At 37.6% G+C, this 18,346-nt stretch overlaps 1 protein-coding gene across 12 annotated transcripts in view; it reads left to right on the top strand.

Moving 5' to 3' along the window:
• The window catches only part of htr2cl1 (5-hydroxytryptamine (serotonin) receptor 2C, G protein-coupled-like 1), a 186,930-nt gene that overhangs the window by 124,826 nt on the left and 43,758 nt on the right, over positions 1 to 18,346 (top strand). For 6 of the 12 annotated variants that reach the window (XM_087258326.1, XM_087258333.1, XM_087258325.1 and 3 more), the window contains one exon: positions 16,699 to 16,782. The exons of the other annotated variants lie outside the window; for them this stretch is intronic. The gene's annotated coding sequence lies outside the window, so the exon portion shown is untranslated. The remainder of the gene's footprint in view (positions 1 to 16,698; positions 16,783 to 18,346) is intronic. 12 annotated transcript variants of the gene reach the window in all.

Genomic DNA, 18,346 nt, shown 5'->3' on the forward strand with positions numbered 1-18,346 from the left:
ACAGCTTGCTAAGGGCTTGACTATGATGCCAATTTGGTATGTTCAGTTTACTTAGGTTGCAGGATTTTGTACTGTGGGAGGAAACCGACGAACCCGGGGAAAACCCACGTGAGCATGGGGAGAATGATCAAACTCCACACAGAAATGTTGACTGGTTTAGTAGGGACTTTAATATTTGCTGTGAGGCAATGGTGCTAATCACTGGGCCTCAGTGTCGCCCATCTAGATTCTTCAAGACGAAGATACTGAGATAAGAAAGTTATTGTGAGTTATAGTGAGTTATTGCATCTGATTGGTGAATCAATCATAAGCTAATGTGGGACCAACCGTGGACGATCATAAGCATGTGATCCTCCTGAAATTAGTTTGTAAATAAACTTCACAAAGGAAATAAAAACATGAAAAAAAAGTAAACCGAAATCTTCGCCGTATTTGACACCGCTAAATACGCTCCTTAAATAATATTAAAAAAATAATAATACAACAAGCACCATTCACCCACTTAGCTAATGTTTCTGATCATTCATCTAGCTACGGGCAGAATGTATGTCACACAATCTGTTAACCTTTTCCTTTTTTCGCAAAAAGGAATGATAAACATTTAAACCATATTGGGATTACAGATTTTTGTTTCAGTTCAGAGACAGGAAGGAGCAAATCATAATGCATAAACAGAAACAAGCGTTATGACACACAGCACTGAACAGCGAGGCGTGCCAGTCAAATTTAAAGTCTGTGGAACAAAGACTCATTGGTCTACGAGGACAAAACCTGTGAAGGCAAAAATAGCAGAACAAAAGGTGATAGGGAGAGAACAAGAGCGAATGATAGACAGGGAGAGAGAGAGTGACAGAGAGGAAGAAAGCGACAAAAACTCCCACAAACCATAACAGACACAGTTATTAATAATAAAATTTGTGTTTTTGTATTGTTTAGTTTAGTTATACTGTAGTATATTAAAAATAAAATGCATTATTATTATTATTATTATTATTATTGTTGTTGTTGTTGTTGTTGTTGTTGTTTGTATTATTATTATTATTATTGTTGTTGTTATTTGTATTATTATTATTATTATTATTATTATTACATAATAATACTATCTATGAGATTAATTGATCAATTATTATAGCTATAATTCAGTGCATGTGAATGGAATATAAGAAAATGACTGAATAAGAGAATGCATGAATGAATTATTTGAATGACTGAGTCAGCCAATGAATAATTAAAAGAGTGGGAAGGGTAAATAAGTCAGTAAGTGTGCAGTGAGTGAATGACAAAACAACTGACTGGACAGATTAATGGCAGTAGAAATGAATCTGCAGTTTACTGTTTGAGTCAGTAATGAAAGAGCAAGCGAATACATGAATTAATTAACATGCAAATGAAGGAGGGAGAAAGTAAAAGAATAAGTGTGTAAATGAGCGAGTGATGAGTAACTGAATGGATGGATGAATGGCCAACTGAAAAAATGAGCACGTTTATGACTATCATGACAAAGTGACCAAATGGCACACAAGTGTAATTATGCGAATGCTGCACATTGAATAACGATGAGCAAGAACTATGAAAAGCCTGTCGCATAAAGCTATCTTAACATTCTCCATTCATTCGTTCTCTTTTGATCCTAATAGCCGTACATTCAGTATTCCTTCGAAGATGTTCATGGGGGGAGAATAACTCGAACCTCAGGTTGTCTGCATGAAGCCAGAAGCTTCCCGAGAGCAAATGCTCAGAGAAAAAGGTTCAAAGAGGTGAAGAGGATGGCAGAACAACACAAATCCCGTAAACAACAAACCTTTACAGAAAGCTTTTTCAAATGAGCACTCAAAACTCCTGCATAAAATAACAATATATAAAAGAAAGAAGGACTCTTGTCCTCCCTCAGTTCTTCGTTTCCACAAAGCCAAAGTCCTTACAATACCTTGACACTTGGGTGGATATGTGGCTGTGTAAGCGGGAGTAGAATTAGGGCTTAATCTTAGGGTTCATTCGCATGGGCTTGGCAAACCACCTGTAGAAAACACACCCTTTCATCTCCTTGACACTTTAAACGATCACTCCATAAGCTTCACAAAAGTAGTGGGCTTGACAAACCACCTGTAGAAACACTCAATTCTCTCAGCACAAGCATTTGTTTTATATAATTAGCTCTTCTTTTTGTGTGTATTGCCTCTTGTTGAATTGCTGGATGCCTTCTCTATTGAAAGTTGATTTAGTTAAGTGTCTGCAGTGCTAAATCACTAAATGTAGATGTTTAGACGTGACATGTTAACAGCTCCATAAACATCAAATGAGGACATAAAATAGCAGATTCTCTTATTGCTTTGTGGGATGTGGCTGTTTGTCACAAATAGGTGACAAGTGTTGTTTGAGCTTTGTTTCTGGATGGTTCATTGCTGTGTGCCATCATTGTATTATTATGGTGTCATGTTTTGGCTGTGTATTTAAAAACAGTGCTTCATGTGTTGGTGTAATCTATCTTTTCGTAGACATGGCAAATCAAAAAAGTGGTGATTCCCTGTAAATCAATCAGAATTCAACAGTCTAGCTCCACCCAAAGAGGCCCAAAAAGTGGTAGGGTAAGGAATCAGCTCACTATTTTGACACTTCTGATAGTGGAAATGGAAATAAGTCAAGGGTAATCAAGGGAACAAATGAGGTTGTTGATGAGACCAAATTCAACACTGTACAGCAGGCACAGGACGTCAACTTGGCGTCAGATTGTCATTGTATCCCAACGTCATGGAGACATTGAATTTTGTTTGGAAATGAAAATTGGGTGGACGTCAGAATCCAATGTCAGGCCGACAACCATATCCAATGTTCAACTTAAAATCTGTCAAATATCAAAGTCTAATAATGTTACAACATGATATTGTGTGAACATTATCACTATGACGTCTATAAGACGTTGGATTTTGGTTGTCATAAATGTCAGTGTTTGACGTTAATATAACGTTGGTTTAGGATGTTGGCTCGACGTTGGATTGTCGTCACTTTCTAACATAACCTAAAATCAACCAAATATCAACTTCATTTGACGATGTTATTGGACGTCATAGTTACGTTATCCTTGGATGGTGGCTAGACATTGAATTTTGGTCACCTGACGTCACGACCTAAATCTAACCTATTATTAACATCTTATGATGTTGTGTGCCTGCTGGGATGTTATTGTTTTGTTTAGATGTGCTGGCTTTGCAAATAAGAATTCTCTTTTCTTTACAGTAAATGTTAAAAGGACATTACCACAGTGACATCACAATGCATGGTAATTGTGTGTTTATGAGTTACACAGTATTTCACAGGATTAATCAAACATAGGATAATAATTTTTCGAATATACAACATTTTACCAACATTTTATGCACATTTCCATTAAAACCTGAATTCAACCAAAATGCTTGGATTTACAGAGACTCTTACAGTATGTGTGAACAACTATATTGTTTCTAGTGCAGATATTTTAAATCTGTAGTTGCTATAGCAAGTAAACAAAATGGTGAACTGCTGCAAAAAAAAGAAAAGTCTGAATATGTTCCTTTTTAAGCATACAAGGTTTTCTTTAAATGCAGTAGAAACGGCCTTGGTTGCATGCTAGAAATAAAGCGCAAAACACAAACTGTGTCAGAGCCTTTGTTCTGATAAATAACTGTGCGTTCTTTCAAGTGGCTTGTTTAGTGAAAGAGCTCAAAAAGATGTATGCATTTCAGTAGCGAAGCATCCCACTTTTAGTGCTAGTTTTTAGCCATTTATATGTTTGCACATTTATTTATTTATGTTTTATTTATTTGCGAGGGTCTGTGTGTGGGCAATGAAAGCCGCTGGATTTGTTCTGGCAAGTGAAGTTTCCAAACAAACAAACAAATCCTAATTATCATAGACTCTCACAACATTCCACAGCCAACACACTGTCACATGCTCATGACATAATTAGCGGTTTAGGCGGCCAGAATTTCAGAAATGCTGGGCTTTGTGGAATTATTCTTGAGCGTTGGGATGCTGTGGTTTAAGATACAGGTGCTTTAAAAGTAAAGTTGGTTTCTGCAATCTCTTGATTTGAGCATGTCTGTGTGCTGAAGTCTTCATGTAACTTTTACTCTGAACTTCATGTCTGTTTCAATAAAATAAGTCTGAAACATTGATATAAATGTATAAAACTGATATAAATATAAATATTGAACAGATAAAAAAAAATACACATACACCTCGTACATTGCATACGGATGTTTATAGCGCTTCACTTTTTCCAAATTTTTTCATGTTACAGCCTTATTCCAAAATTGATTAAATTTCCTCAACATTTTACACACAATACCTCATAGTGACAATGTGAAAAAATATATATATATTTTTAATTGTTGCAAATTTATATATATATAAAAAAAAAACATAAAATCACATGTACCTAATGCCGAGTTCAGACTGCATGATTTTCCAACTAGTCGTGTCACAGATGTTTTCACACTGCATGACTATCTGGGCTGGCGTTTCGTCGCTGCTTTGTTTACACTGCAAGATGGTTCGGCGACATGGACATTCACATTGCATGACTTTACTATAGTGAGAATCGCCGACAACTTCGTCCAAACTACGTCTCACAGCCAAAAACATGTAGTATGTCTTTTGTTATTAACTACATAATGAGAAAGAAGCCTTTAATGGGGTAGAACATGTACATGTTTGCTCACCGGGGTTTAAAGAATTAGCCATTTCTCCTCAACGTTGATAATAAACTAATTTCTTTCTGTATGAAACGTCAAACAGACACGGTTGGTCCTGAGTCCTGTCAAACCTCCACTAGTTTTCCCTCCATTTCGCGGGTCCAAATAATCCGAAAATGAGTGCTTTTAACTTCTCCCCCAGCCTCCCGCTGGCCTGCAGCAGGTATACACACACGCACACACAAGTGAAAGCTGCTCTCTCATTGGCTGTAGGCGATCGCTGATGTTATTTTCAGTCAAAACTCAATTCACACGGCATGATTTGAATCGCCGACAGCTCCAGATATTTAGCATGCCAAATATCTCACAGGCATCGGCGACTCATCGGCGATTCTCTCAGATTGCGTCTTTGATCGTTCATACTGTGTGATTGTCACTCACGTGCACGAGCAGCGATTTGCCTGTGATTTCAGGCATTTGTCGGCGATTTCTCAAAACCTGTCGGCGAGCCAAAATCAGGGCTAAAATCACGCATTCTGAAGTAGGCATTAGTATTCAGAGACTTTGCCGTGTAGCTCTAAATTGAGCTCAGGTACATTCTGTTCCCACTCATCATTCTCGAGATGTTTCAGCAGCTTCATTGGAGTTCACCTGTGGTAAATTCAATTGATTGGACATGATTTGAAAAGGCATACGCCTGTCTATATAAGGTCCCAGGGTTGACAGTGCATGTCAAAGCACAAGCATAAAGACAAAGGAATTCTCTGTAGTATTCCGAGACAGGATTGTCTCAAGGCACATAGCTTGGAAAGGTTACAGAAAAATATCTGCTGCTCTAAAAACTTCAATGAGCACAGTGGACCACCAGGACTCTTCCTAGAGCTGACCAGCCATCTAAGCTGAGTGAGGAAAAGGAGAAGGCCCTTAGTCAGGGAGGTGATAAATAACCCGATTGTCACATGTCTGAGCTTCAGCGTTCTTCTGTGGAGAGAGGAGAACCTTACACAAGGACAACAATCTGTGAGGAAATAAATTATTTTAATCCATTTTGGAATAAGGTCCATATTGAAATTTAATTCATATTTGCAGTAAGTCTTTTGGGACAAATCATTATTAGGTTGATTGGTTGGTTGATTGATTGATTGATTGATTAATTGATTGATTGACTTGCTTCTTGAAAAATCATCTTTACGAGTGAGCACATAAAAGTGTGCACTTGTAATAATGTGTTCTCAAGAAGTCTTTCGTTCCCTCTCTCATTCTTGCACAAAGGCTTAAACCATTATCACAACAATTAATACCCGTCATAAATCACAGCGAGAGAGACAGTCAAAGAGGGAGATGAAACTTGTCATCTTGTGCACCATCTGTCTGTTTCGCGCTGATCGATGTTTTCCACTCCAGACTTTATTGTTTTTTCTTCTGCCCTTTTTTACAAAAGGATTCGTTTCATTTTTCTCCCCTCATTAATCACCCCATTCCGATGATATTGACAGGCACCATTTAACTGCCACCATTTATAACAGCACATCGCCGAGATACAAGTCAGGACATCCTGAAAGGGAAGCAGTGTATTTATAGACTGCACACCCTACAACTGAAGTGCCTCTTTGTTTTTCAAGTGGGCTTTCATTTATTTCCCAGCAGTACCACTATTATGAAATCAAATGAATATGATAATCATTCAGTACCATTAGCATATATCAAAGTGTTATGGTATTGCAGTCTGATACCATCACCGTGCCACCTACGTTTTTTCCATCTTTCCACAGAGAACACGATATGCATTTTTACATTTATTAGTGGTTTTCCATGTAAGACTCTGTGCCGTGTAAAACCAATCACATTTTCAATTCTTCCTGCAGTTTAAAACACGCCAATGGTCATAGATGTGTAGGAATATTCTCACAAATCTAATTAAATTCAATTAAATACTCATTTACCGGGAAAATCTCTCCATTGACTTTGGCTTCTGAAATGTTCCCCTTTGAGGCTGAACCACAGGTTGTGTCTTTAATGAAATGTAAGGTGTCCTTGTCCTGTTGCTGTTTTGTCATGCCAGGGGAGTGTGCAGGGGTTGCTTTGGATGCCCTCCGACAAGGGCTTTTTGCTAATGAGGATTCATACTCTCTGTTCTTTTGCTGGCCGTATCAGAGGCTTCAGTAACTCGCTTTATTGTGGAGAAATCACAGGGGATTGTCCACAAGGACAGTGTGAAAGAGGCTAAGTGAAGACAACCTTTGTTTTACTACAGTACATGCTAATGCCTGGGCTAGAGGATGTCGGCTGATGGTGGTCTACTACCAGAAAATATTATATGCTATTAGACATAAGGCCTGTTTCATTAGGCTTGATTATTGGTACACATATTCATATCGATAACTCAATTTTTAGTTGTTAATATATATATATATATATATATATATATATATATATATATATATATATATATATATATATATATATATATATATATATATATATATATATATAGTAGTGCTTGTTATGAATGGTGTATCTGTGCACTTTGTTATTTTGTAAAAAAAATTTAATTTGCCTTAATCTTTAATCAAATACCATAACCTTCCCTTCCCCTACAAAATGACTTATCTTTACTTCTGGTCAGATGTAATGTCTTTAGAAGGGGACTAACAGGGAAGGTCTGGTTTTGTCCATTTAAACATTCTGCACAAATGTTAACAATATCTTCTTTTGTGTTCAACAAAACAAAACAAAATTGTAAATGATGACAGAATATTTGCGTACAGTATATTATCTCTTAAAACACAAAACCCTAACAAATGTGTTGAAATACAAAATCTAAACAATGTCTTTTAGTATGGTAAACAAAAGTGTAACAATTGACTGCAGTACATGTGTTGTTTTCTCTGATAGAATTCATTGGACTGTCATCAGTTGTTTCTTACATTTCGCTTCCTTCAGATGCATTCATTGTAAGAGAGACATATCCTCTCCCCCAGCTCACTGCTTTAGCCGTATCTCAAGAGTGTCTTTGATCAATCTTTGATAAAGCGGAACAGACTGCCCACAATATGCTGCGAGGCATTGCTTCTGAAAGAACTCAGCCCCAAGACATGCATTCAAAGGCCAGCTCTGCCCAGATCATCATCTACCCCCCCGCACGCTTCAGTATGTTTGTTCTTGTGAGCACTTTTAGATGATTTAATGGGTCAATCAGGACGGCAGAAGGCATTCAAAGGTTCTTCTCCTCCCTCAAGACCACCGATCCTTCAATCTGTCTGGCGTTAACATTAACCCAGGCCACTCCTCTGGTTAAAGCTCACCGTGGAGGCCAGCGTAGTGCTCGGATTGATGCCGTCTCTCTGATTGCCCTTGAATATCCAAGCAGCTCAAGTGCCATTGAATCAGCTTTTGCGAAAGAAAGAAAACCAAGGATAGATGAACGCATCGCTTCATCAGTGAGCCGCGGGGTCACCGGGAGGAAGTGAAGAAACTGAAGCGCTCAATAATTGGACTAGGAAAAAAAAATGGTATTTATCTTTGCTAGCGTGTTATAATTGTATAGAACTAAAAACAAATTACAGATCACACGGAGCAAAATACTTCAGCATCACGCCGTGATTGTTCATCCGAATGTTACTAAAGCAAACGAGCGGCAATTATGGCGAGTGTTGATTCAGTGGAAGGAACGGAAGGCTGATGCAGCGGGTCGTGAAGGGCATATAGTATAAAGACCGACTCCGATATGATTACGGGATGAAGAGGTGTTAATGAAACCCTTGGAGGAACAGTCAGTCACGTAGTGCAAAAGGCTTTTTCGCAGTGTGAATGTTTGCCAGTGTGTTCAGATGAAAAAAAACAGGTGTTATATAAACAAGTGGACTCTTACATTGAGTAAAATGGTGAAAAGAGACCATGATTCCCAGTGAAGAAGCAAAAGGTGTTGCTCTGTTTGATGAAAAAGAGAAGCGAAAAGGAAAGGGAGGGGAAAGATACTTAGAGAGAAAGAGAGCGAAGGGGGTGAAATTACAGCCGATGGTGCTCAGTCAAGGGCATAGAGCACCTCGACGGCTCTTCACCAAGCGCTCCTGAAATGTGGCAGAAAGAGAGAGATTGAGAATTGAAAAGCTTGAAAGAAGTGAAAGAAAGATAGAAATCAATAGACTGTCTCCCTGGATGCCAATATAACCATCCCCTACTCCCCGAGGCCTGCACAAATTAAAGAAAGGAAGGAAAGGGTGAGGGAAAAAAAAAGAAAGAATCTAATATGACGAATTGAAACTAATAAAACGCTAAACTGAGAAAGAGGCTTGAGGAGGAGAGCAATTCTACTAAAAAGAAAGAGATTGTATTCTAGGCTTTCCAAAATAGTAAAAGTAGTATGAAATGATGATAAGAAAAGATGTCATACATTTTTTACTTTTCATCGGTGGGGGTTCTTTGCATTGAAAATAGGGTTGGAATTATTAAAGGGATCTTTCACCCACATTGAATCATTTGAGTTAATTTCCTCCCCCTCAGACCATCCTTGATTACTTTTTTCCCCTTAGTACAACATTAAACAAGATTTTTAACTGAAACCCATGGTTCCTGGTGATTCATGAAATGGACACAGAGATACAAATGAAATGTTCTTCATTAGCATGGGTGGGTTCATGAAGACATCACATCCATGGAAACTTTTCTTTACACATATTTTTTTTATAGAAGATAATTAAAATAATCTTCTAAAATACAAAGAATACATTTCTTTGGGGAAGCAAAAAAGTCTTCTAACCACTCTGAGAATCAGTTTTTTAGTTCTTTCCGTTTGTGAGCTATTCATGTTTTATTAAAAAAAAAAATAATTCAAAACATAATGGCCTTTTTTCACTTTGTGGTACGGTACAGTATGGTTCAGTACATTTTTGTGGCCATTCTAACTGTCAAAACGCACCAAAAAGTAAACGATACCATACCTCTTTTTGGGTTACCTTTTTGAAAGGGTACCTAGCACAACAATAGGGTACCAAAAGGCGGAGCAAGACTTGCAGCTTCACGCAATTGATTTACAGAGTTACGTCACTAGCTCGTGCACAAGCCAGGAGAATGAAAACAAAGGAAACACCATTTTTAAATAAACATATATATATATATATATATATATATATATAAACCAGCCATGGTCGACCCAAGCTCAAACAAACCTTGTTGTCATCAAAGCCAAGAAGAAGAGCAGCATCTAGCCTGTGCCCCTTTGTTGTTTACAAGGCCGTCTGAAGCGCAAGCCATTTCACTTTCTAGAGAGAGCTCACGTGCCCCTCTATACTTAAATAAATGAACTTCTTGAGCTGATGATGATAACACGCATGTGATTATTGAAGTGCTTTTGACATCTGATCCTTTCAGAAACTGACAAACGCGTGAATGATACATGACAAAACAAAACAGAAGCCCCAAAAAAAACAAAAAAGTAAATTATTTTTTCAGCAACCTAAAACATGAACAAACTGCCATGTTTAACTATTATTATCACCTTTTAGACTATTATAAACTCAGAAGTGACAAACGAGTCTTCTTGCATTGATCCCTTGGGCCAGTCTGTACACCAGCTGGTGACCTTACTCACACCTGCAGCTTGTCCACACTAGATGTCCAGCATTCTCCAACCTCCGGTGAATAGAATTTTTGTTTTTGCCAATCCACCAGAGGCAGCTGTGTATGCTTTGTGAGATTTCAAATTTCATTCACCAGAGGCCACTGTTTGACTGACTGACTGATTGATTGAATGACGAACTGACGATCGACTGAGCCACCTTCTTCCTTCCCTAAACCCAACCAATTGTATTGATTGACCAGTACGTATAGGGCTACGTTTTCAGAATGAGTATATGTTGCTGAAAACTGGACTGACAGTTACAAATTACTTGAACTTCTATGTTAAGCTGCTTTGACACCATCTGCATTGCAAAAGCGTTATAGAAATAAAGATGAATTGAATTCAATAAACAAACCTGAATTAATACATGTTATATTGAGGTTATGTGAAGTGAAACAATCAATCTGTGTAAAAAAAATGAAACAATATTTATAACATATTACCTTTAAGCCACATTGTCTCCAATGTCCTGGAAATCTTCACTGCAGCCTTTATTAAAAAACATACAGAGAAGAGATATTACATATAGTCAGTAATAAAGTAGTAATTGATTTTTCTCTTATGATTTCTACTAAGCATCACTTTCTTTTTTCTGTTTCAGAATGGAAAGAATAGTTTTAAGGATCTCTTTTTCTTTTCTTTTATCTTTGCGTCGTGACAAAACTGAAAAATAGTTTCATTCAAAAAGATTTCGTCCAACTCACCCTGAAATACATGATTATAAGTAGTGGATGGGTGATATCAGACATCTAGCCTGACTTCATGCATAAATTTAAGTAGGCTTATTTTAGTTTTTTTGTGGATACTCAGAAATCAATGGGAGAGGGGCAGATGTGCCGCTCAGAGGCATGCCAGGGGCCATTGTGACTTTTCCACAAAAGAAATAGAAAAATGCAGTTTCAGATGGAATGCAAAAAAATACAAAGAAGAAATCCCAGAATGCCGTGTGCCGGCCTGTTCTTTGGTAGTTGGCGAGGTTTTACCTAAATTCAACTTTCCTATATTAGGTGCATTTTTTAGCATAGGCATAAGCATTTGAGATGTTGATGTTGACCTGGGAAATACATATTAAATTGTGTCTGTTGTGCAAGTTGTGCTAAACAAAAGCAGTTTTTGTTGTTGTTGTTGTTGTTATGCTCGTTTCTCAGATACGATCCTCTGCACACATTCACTCATCCAGGAAATGCATCTAATGAATGTGAATTGTGTCCCTGTCACACATTAAGACTTTCTCAAATCTATGTCTCACAAAACCGTCAGAGTGACTTATGCTACTCCAACCAAGCAAAGCACCAGTTTATGGTTCAGGGTGGTTCTCGCAAAATACTTTTGTGTGTGTGTGTGTGTGTGTGTGTGTGTGTGTGTGTGTGTGTGTGTGTGTGTGTGTGTGTGTGTGTGTGTGTGTGTGTGTGTGTGTGTGTGTGTGTGTGTGTGTGTGTGTGTGTGTGTGTGCTTAAAAGTTTCTGTGTGGATTTTCCTCATTATAAGCTCTTTATGAAACAGTATTGATTAGTCATTGATTCTGCCTGTTAAATGCACATTAGCAGTCTGGCTAGCATGTGACTAGCCTCTGATTCAAATACAAATAGGTGGATGAGCAAAAAGCTTATAAATAATCTATCTATCTATCTATCTATCTATCTATCTATCTGTCTGTCTGTCTGTCTGTCTGTCTGTCTGTCTGTCTGTCTGTCTGTCTGTCTGTCTGTCTGTCTGTCTGTCTGTCTGTCCGTCCGTCCGTCCGTCCGTCCGTCCGTCTGTCTGTCTCTCTGTATGACCATCTTTCCATCCATCCATTCATTCATCCACCATTCCATCCATCCATTAACCTAAAGTTCTGCAATTGAAGCTCATCCATCCATCTGTCCCTTCGACTATTATCTTTCTTTCTCTTACATCAAGCCATTTTGTTTCAATATCTGTCTGTCTGTTTGTCTGTGTGTCTGTCTGACCATCCATTCATCCATCAATTCTTCAAAATTTCTGCAAATGAAGCTCATCCATCCATCTATCTGTGCATCTATCAGTCTATTTGACCGACCATCTATAGTTCTGTCACTTACAGATAACCAGTTTGTTTCCAAATCAGTTTTTTTGTCTGTCTGACCATTCATCTATTCATTCGTCATTCCATCCATTCATTCATTCATCCGTTCGTTCGTTCGTTCGTTCGTTCGTTCGTTCGTTCGTTCATTCATTCATTCATCATTCCATCCATCCATTCATCCAAACTTGTACAAATAAAGATCATCCATCCATCCATCCATCTATCAGTTTGACTATTAATATTTCTGTATCTTTTATTATGTTTCAATATCTGTCAGTCTGCCAGTCTGTCTGCCTGCCTGTCTGTCTCTCTGTCTCTCTGTCTGTTTGTCTATCTGTTTGACCATCTATCCATCCAATCTTTCATCCAATCGATATAATTTTATCTCACAACAAACTATTCTGTTCCAGTCTGTCTGCTTGCCTATCTGTCTGTCTGTCTGATAATCTATTGGTCTGTCTGATCATCCATCCATCCATCCATCCATCCATCCATCCATCTAAAGTTCTGCAAATGAAGCTCATCCATTCCTCTGTCTATCTATCCATCTGTCCGACTGACTATCTGTCTTTCTGTTTCTTACACATAACCATATCTGTCTGTCTGTCTTTTTTTAGACATTTTACTAAATTATGCTACAGTAGAAGCTAATATTTGATTTCGGGTCTGCAGCTTTCTGGTCGTAATCAGAGAAAACAAAAGCTTTTGTCCTGATTTACATTACGTAATTGCCAGAACATTGCAGTAGCATGAATTTTACAGCAGATTTAGTGACTCCTGTAATGGTCCTCCCATATGAGTTATTATCCGAATGACCTTCTCCAGTGCTGTGAAGAACAGGGCGAAATAGACATATATGAATAGATTTCAAATCATTAGTCTGGGTTATCTTACAAGAGCAGATTGTACAGAAACTGCTGTAGGTTATAATGGTAATGTAGTGCAAGTTGCAGATTAATCACTGCATTCCAACATTGCAATAAGACAGAATTTGAATCTTTCAGCCTAATATATATGCATAAAAACATGACAAAGTGTTTGTTTTGGTTTTAGGGATGGATGTTTAGTCTTTTTCTTTCAAAAGCCTGCCCTGAGTATTTCACCCTGCTAACAGCGAGACCAAGTGAAAACAAAAGGCCAAGGGCGACAGTTTAACAGTGCAGTTCGTTTTTTGGTTTTTATTGTTTGCCTTTATTTTATTTTCAAGTGCCGTTTATAATGTTGAGCGCCTAAAAATGAATCCACAAATGTCTTCCTTTACTTGGAAAAAAAGTGGATCAGTTATCATGGCATGATATTTCCCTACCAGGATAGAAATTATTTTCTGTTCCATTAAAGTGCTGCATTGAACGCCACTGAGAAAATGACTTTTCAAGCCTGCTGGTTACTTTCTTAATCTATACACCACTATTCGGCCCTGAAGACAAAAAGATAATGATAGTCTCAGCCATGAAAAGCTGTGCTGAGTTAAACAGAACAATAAATTAGGAGACGTGCGAGTCTTCTCTGTGGGATCACAATTGCAGTGTGTATTGCAATCACATGCCGTGTAGAAATCTGGATATGCATATGTTTAGTGCCTGGCTATTGTATTACCGTGGTCCTTGGGGATCCATGTAAGTCTGTTTATTTATTTGTGCCAAATCCCAATGTGCGCATGTGGCCATTCTCTTTCTCTCTCTCTCGCCTGATTTTACTTTTCATTTATTTTAACAAACAAAGCGAGCGGTGTCATATTAGATTGTAATTCTACAAATGCACATGTGCAGATTCCTCCACTTAGTAATGCTGTCGGAGTCACTCAATCTAATCGTAGTTCTGCCGTGCCTCCCTCTATTCTTCATTTGTCTGTGTTGATCTCGGTCGACAGCACTCGGACTAATTAACTGCTCAGCATTCATTTCTTATCCTTATTTCACACATACTCACACATACAGATTCAGCCTAGGAGAATGTTTAACCTTCCTGTCAGGAAGTAAAAGGGTTCTTAAACTTTTCTTAGGAAATTTTAGTCCCCTCAGGCAAATTTGTCTGCCCACGGTTCCCATCATGTAAAACTATTTCTGCAATTCATTTTCCAATTCAAATATGAAATGAGACGGCCAATCTTAAGAACACATTCAAGTAGGTCAGTGTCTGAAACACTCTCAGACAGAACTGTATTTTATACTTTTTATATATAATAATGTGTGTGTGTGTGTGTGTGTGTGTGTGTGTGTGTGTGTGTGTGTGTGTGTGTGTGTGTGTGTGTGTGTGTGTGAACATAAGATTTTTACATTACTTTATTACAATTCTAAAAGAAACAACAATATTTAAATGCCTTCAGTTTTATGCAATCCTTAAATTCTCAAAAAAAAACAAAACATAGCTCTTCTTCTACAACTTTACATAGAACCCCATTTCAAGAGTTTACACTTAGATATTGTTTGACAAATGTTAGCAGGTTTGGCATGCTGTCTCGGGAGAGAACCCTGAGCTCGAAGATAATTGAGCCCGGGGCTCCCACCTGGTTGATTGAGCATGTAAGGGGAGTACGAGATCAGGTAGTTCTTGAGAGCTCCCCGTGGTATAGGAAGAAAGCGGGGGGAGAAGGGGTGGATGGGGGGTTTCTTCGGAAAACGTAGATAAGGTAATAATTTTTTACTAGGCTACTTATAGTAAATTTGGATTAATCTGATTGGTTAGCTAATAATTGAATCACATCACATGCTCCTCTCGAAATTAGTTTGTGAAACTTCACTTAAACACCAAATTGTATCAAACATTAAAAGATCACGCATTTGTTTCAAGAGTTCACACTTTGTGCTGATAATCGACAATAAAGTGTGTTTGGCATGCTGACCCATTGGTAGAGAGGGGAGTCTGAGCTCAGGTAGGTCTCGAGAGCGTATAAGATAATCCTTGATTATTAGGTGTGACTTAACTGCCTACTATAGCAGCATATGGTTATGCGGTGAATGCCCTATACTTAAACACTAATATACTGTGCCAATTTGGTTTATTCAGTTCACTTATACTGTATGTCTTTGGACTGTGGGAGGAAACCAGAGTACCTAGGGAAAACATGTAAACAAAAACGGCAACTGGCCCAGCCGGGATTTGAACCAGTGACCATCTTGCTGTAAGGCGACAGTGCTAACCACTGAGCCACCGTGCCACCCTGTCGTAGAATAATCTAGACAAGAGGGGGAGGAATACTGGGGGAAACAGTGGAATTGCTCTCCAGATCACCTCTGAACAGGGGAAGGATCTGTCTTTGCATACAGTGTCTTATTGTTTAAGATATTTGGATTGAAAGCCCTTTCTGCAATGACCAAAGCAGCATAAATAGTCTAAACGCTCGACTAATCTTCATTCAGGAGTATGCTGGGATAGAGAATTGGTCAAGTGATGGCAAATATTGAACCTGAAATGAGAAAGTGTCATGGTTTGGTGGTGTTTTCTGTAGCAGACATTGAGTCAAGAAACAAGCAGTTCCTTCTTTGCGTTCATGACCCAATCAACCAGACGTTTTTATGCAGGACACTGACCCACAGAAACACTGGTAAAGCAGTTTCATGAAGCCGAAAACACTTGAGGGTCCAGAGTACTGATTTAAACCTGAAAAATTCTTGGCGGAAAAGTTTTCTCTGAGAAGATCACAGAAAGGAGAAGTTGTGGACAAAGTGACCAAATCTTTCAGTAATTTTATTAACGTTTTTTTTTATTTTTTTTTTTTATTAAATGCCTTGGTTATCTTGTTAAGTAAAATCACAGCTATGTTTTCATCCATATATTTTAAGCAGATTTTATTGTTTAGTACTAGTTTTTGTTGCTGTTGTTGAATAATTCAGAATTTTTAGGTGATATATAGTATAAAGGGTATTATTACTGAAAGAAGTATTTGATTCTCAAACTGGATTTATTTATAAAAAAATAACTGTAAAAAAATGAACATGACATGTTTCCAACTAGCTCTAGCTGAAATAATGGAAAAAAACATACAGATTGTTGAACAAATTCATTGGTTCTCTGTAAAAAATGCTCAAAGTCACCATGCATTAAAATTCACTCTTAATTATATATGTATATAGTTCTTGGTATATCTATGCACTTAATTTATTTTGTAAAAAGTAATTTACACTCATAACTTTAATCAAATACCATAACCTTTCCTGCCCCTTGAAATGACTTTCTTTACTTTCTTGTCACATGGAATTCTTTTAAGACGGGGCTATCTGTAGGTGTCTCATTTCTGCTCTGGTTTCATCCATTTGTTATTTTTCCTTTATTTTGTTAGCAATGCCCTTTTTCAACAAACCAATCAGTTTACAAAGACAAAACTCCTGCACCACCCTACATTGTTTTTTTCCTCATTACAGAACCGTTTCAAGAGGATGTACATCACGATAGCAGAAAAAAGGACACTCTTAACTTCTGCTTCATGGCAACATTTATTGCAAGCGGTAAGATGCAAATAATGTTTTGAAAATGCACAAAAACATTTGCACAACTGAGTAGGATAAACTTTTTAGCTATAATGTAAACACCAATTAAATTCCAGCATGAGCATAAAAAAAGTCACGTGATTTTGTTTTAACTGGTTGTGTGAAAACAATTATAGGCAAGATGGGACAGCATTAATGAACAAACCAGCAGGCTGAGCACATTATAAACCATCTGAAATGTTGTTTTGATTATTCCAAAATGCCTTAGCCAAATTTCGTCATCCAAGGGGTTTAGTATTATTACCTAAAGAAGCTTTACCTGTTACCTATCTTAAGCATTTGAGCTCCCAGAGAAAATCACTGTGTGTTCCTTGCATTTCGGCTTTGTCTTCTAAGGCGAAAGTCATTTATTATATAAGAAAAAAGGCTCACATTGACTTCTACTGCAGCAAATTACATTTTTCTTTTAGATATTTGGCACCAGTTTATCAGAAAGTGGCGATTTTGTTCTCTTTAATTCATGAGATGAAGAGCATCATACATCTAATTTGCATATATGGATGGAAACATAGCTGCTGTTCGGTTAGCATGGAAAACCTACAATTAAAGTTCCTTCAAAATTTGAACAATGAAGATTACAGTATTCTTGGAGAAAAAAAAAAACAGGTGTTTCTAACTTGTTCTCTAATTCTGATCTCCACTATATATTTAATCTAAAACAGATAATGTGTACTTTAACTTGCGGTTGTGCTAGATCACAAGGCAATGGGAATTCTTAGGCAACAATGCCTCTATTAAGTGCATTTCCAAATGAACCCTAATCTAGGGCTGATCAATACCAGATTAAACGTGAATCGCTGGAAGGTATTTGGCCATTGTTCTTGATTCCTGTAGTCGTTTCATGCCAATTTATCCCAATTCACAGTTACTTGATTGGCTTCTGCTGAGGAGGCTAATTACCCATTGTTGGAATGCAGAATCTCACTTAGTTTGTGAGTGCACTCTCATCCACTTCATTAATAGAAGATGAAGAGGAGTCTGAAGGGAATAGCAGTGATTGAGAGAGAGAGAGAGCGAGAGAGAGCAGTAGAAAGACTTGGAGAGACAAAGATTAGGATTCTCATCAGGTGAGCAACAATCAGCTTTGTTAAGGTCTAACAGTGCTCTCTTTAAAAAAAAAAAAACTTAGTGGTGTTGGCTTTTTTTTTTTTTTTTTGCTGTTCACCAATAAATAATAATAATAATAATAATAATAATAACAATAATATTAATAAAGCATTTGTATTGGCATTAAAGGATTCATGAACAATCTTTGTCATCCATTTATTCCCAAAAGTTTATTTTAGTGTAAAAATGTTTTTTAAGATTAATAAAAATTGTCCCAAGAGCCAGTTTCTGTTCTAACGGGTTGTCGTGGTCCTAACCTTTGACCACCACTCATGCCACAAGGAGCATGCCTACATGCCTGTAGGAGGATAGTCGCACATCGTTTCTTCGAGCTGGGGGAGGAGTTCTAGTATTATGGGGTTTGTTCACGATTGAGGGAAGAATGGAATGTGACACTGACATGCGGATTGGTGCA

The sequence above is a fragment of the Danio rerio genome, chromosome 7 (genome assembly GCF_052040795.2).
Source record: "Danio rerio strain M-AB ecotype USA chromosome 7, GRCz13ab, whole genome shotgun sequence".
Lineage (NCBI taxonomy): Eukaryota > Metazoa > Chordata > Actinopteri > Cypriniformes > Danionidae > Danio > Danio rerio.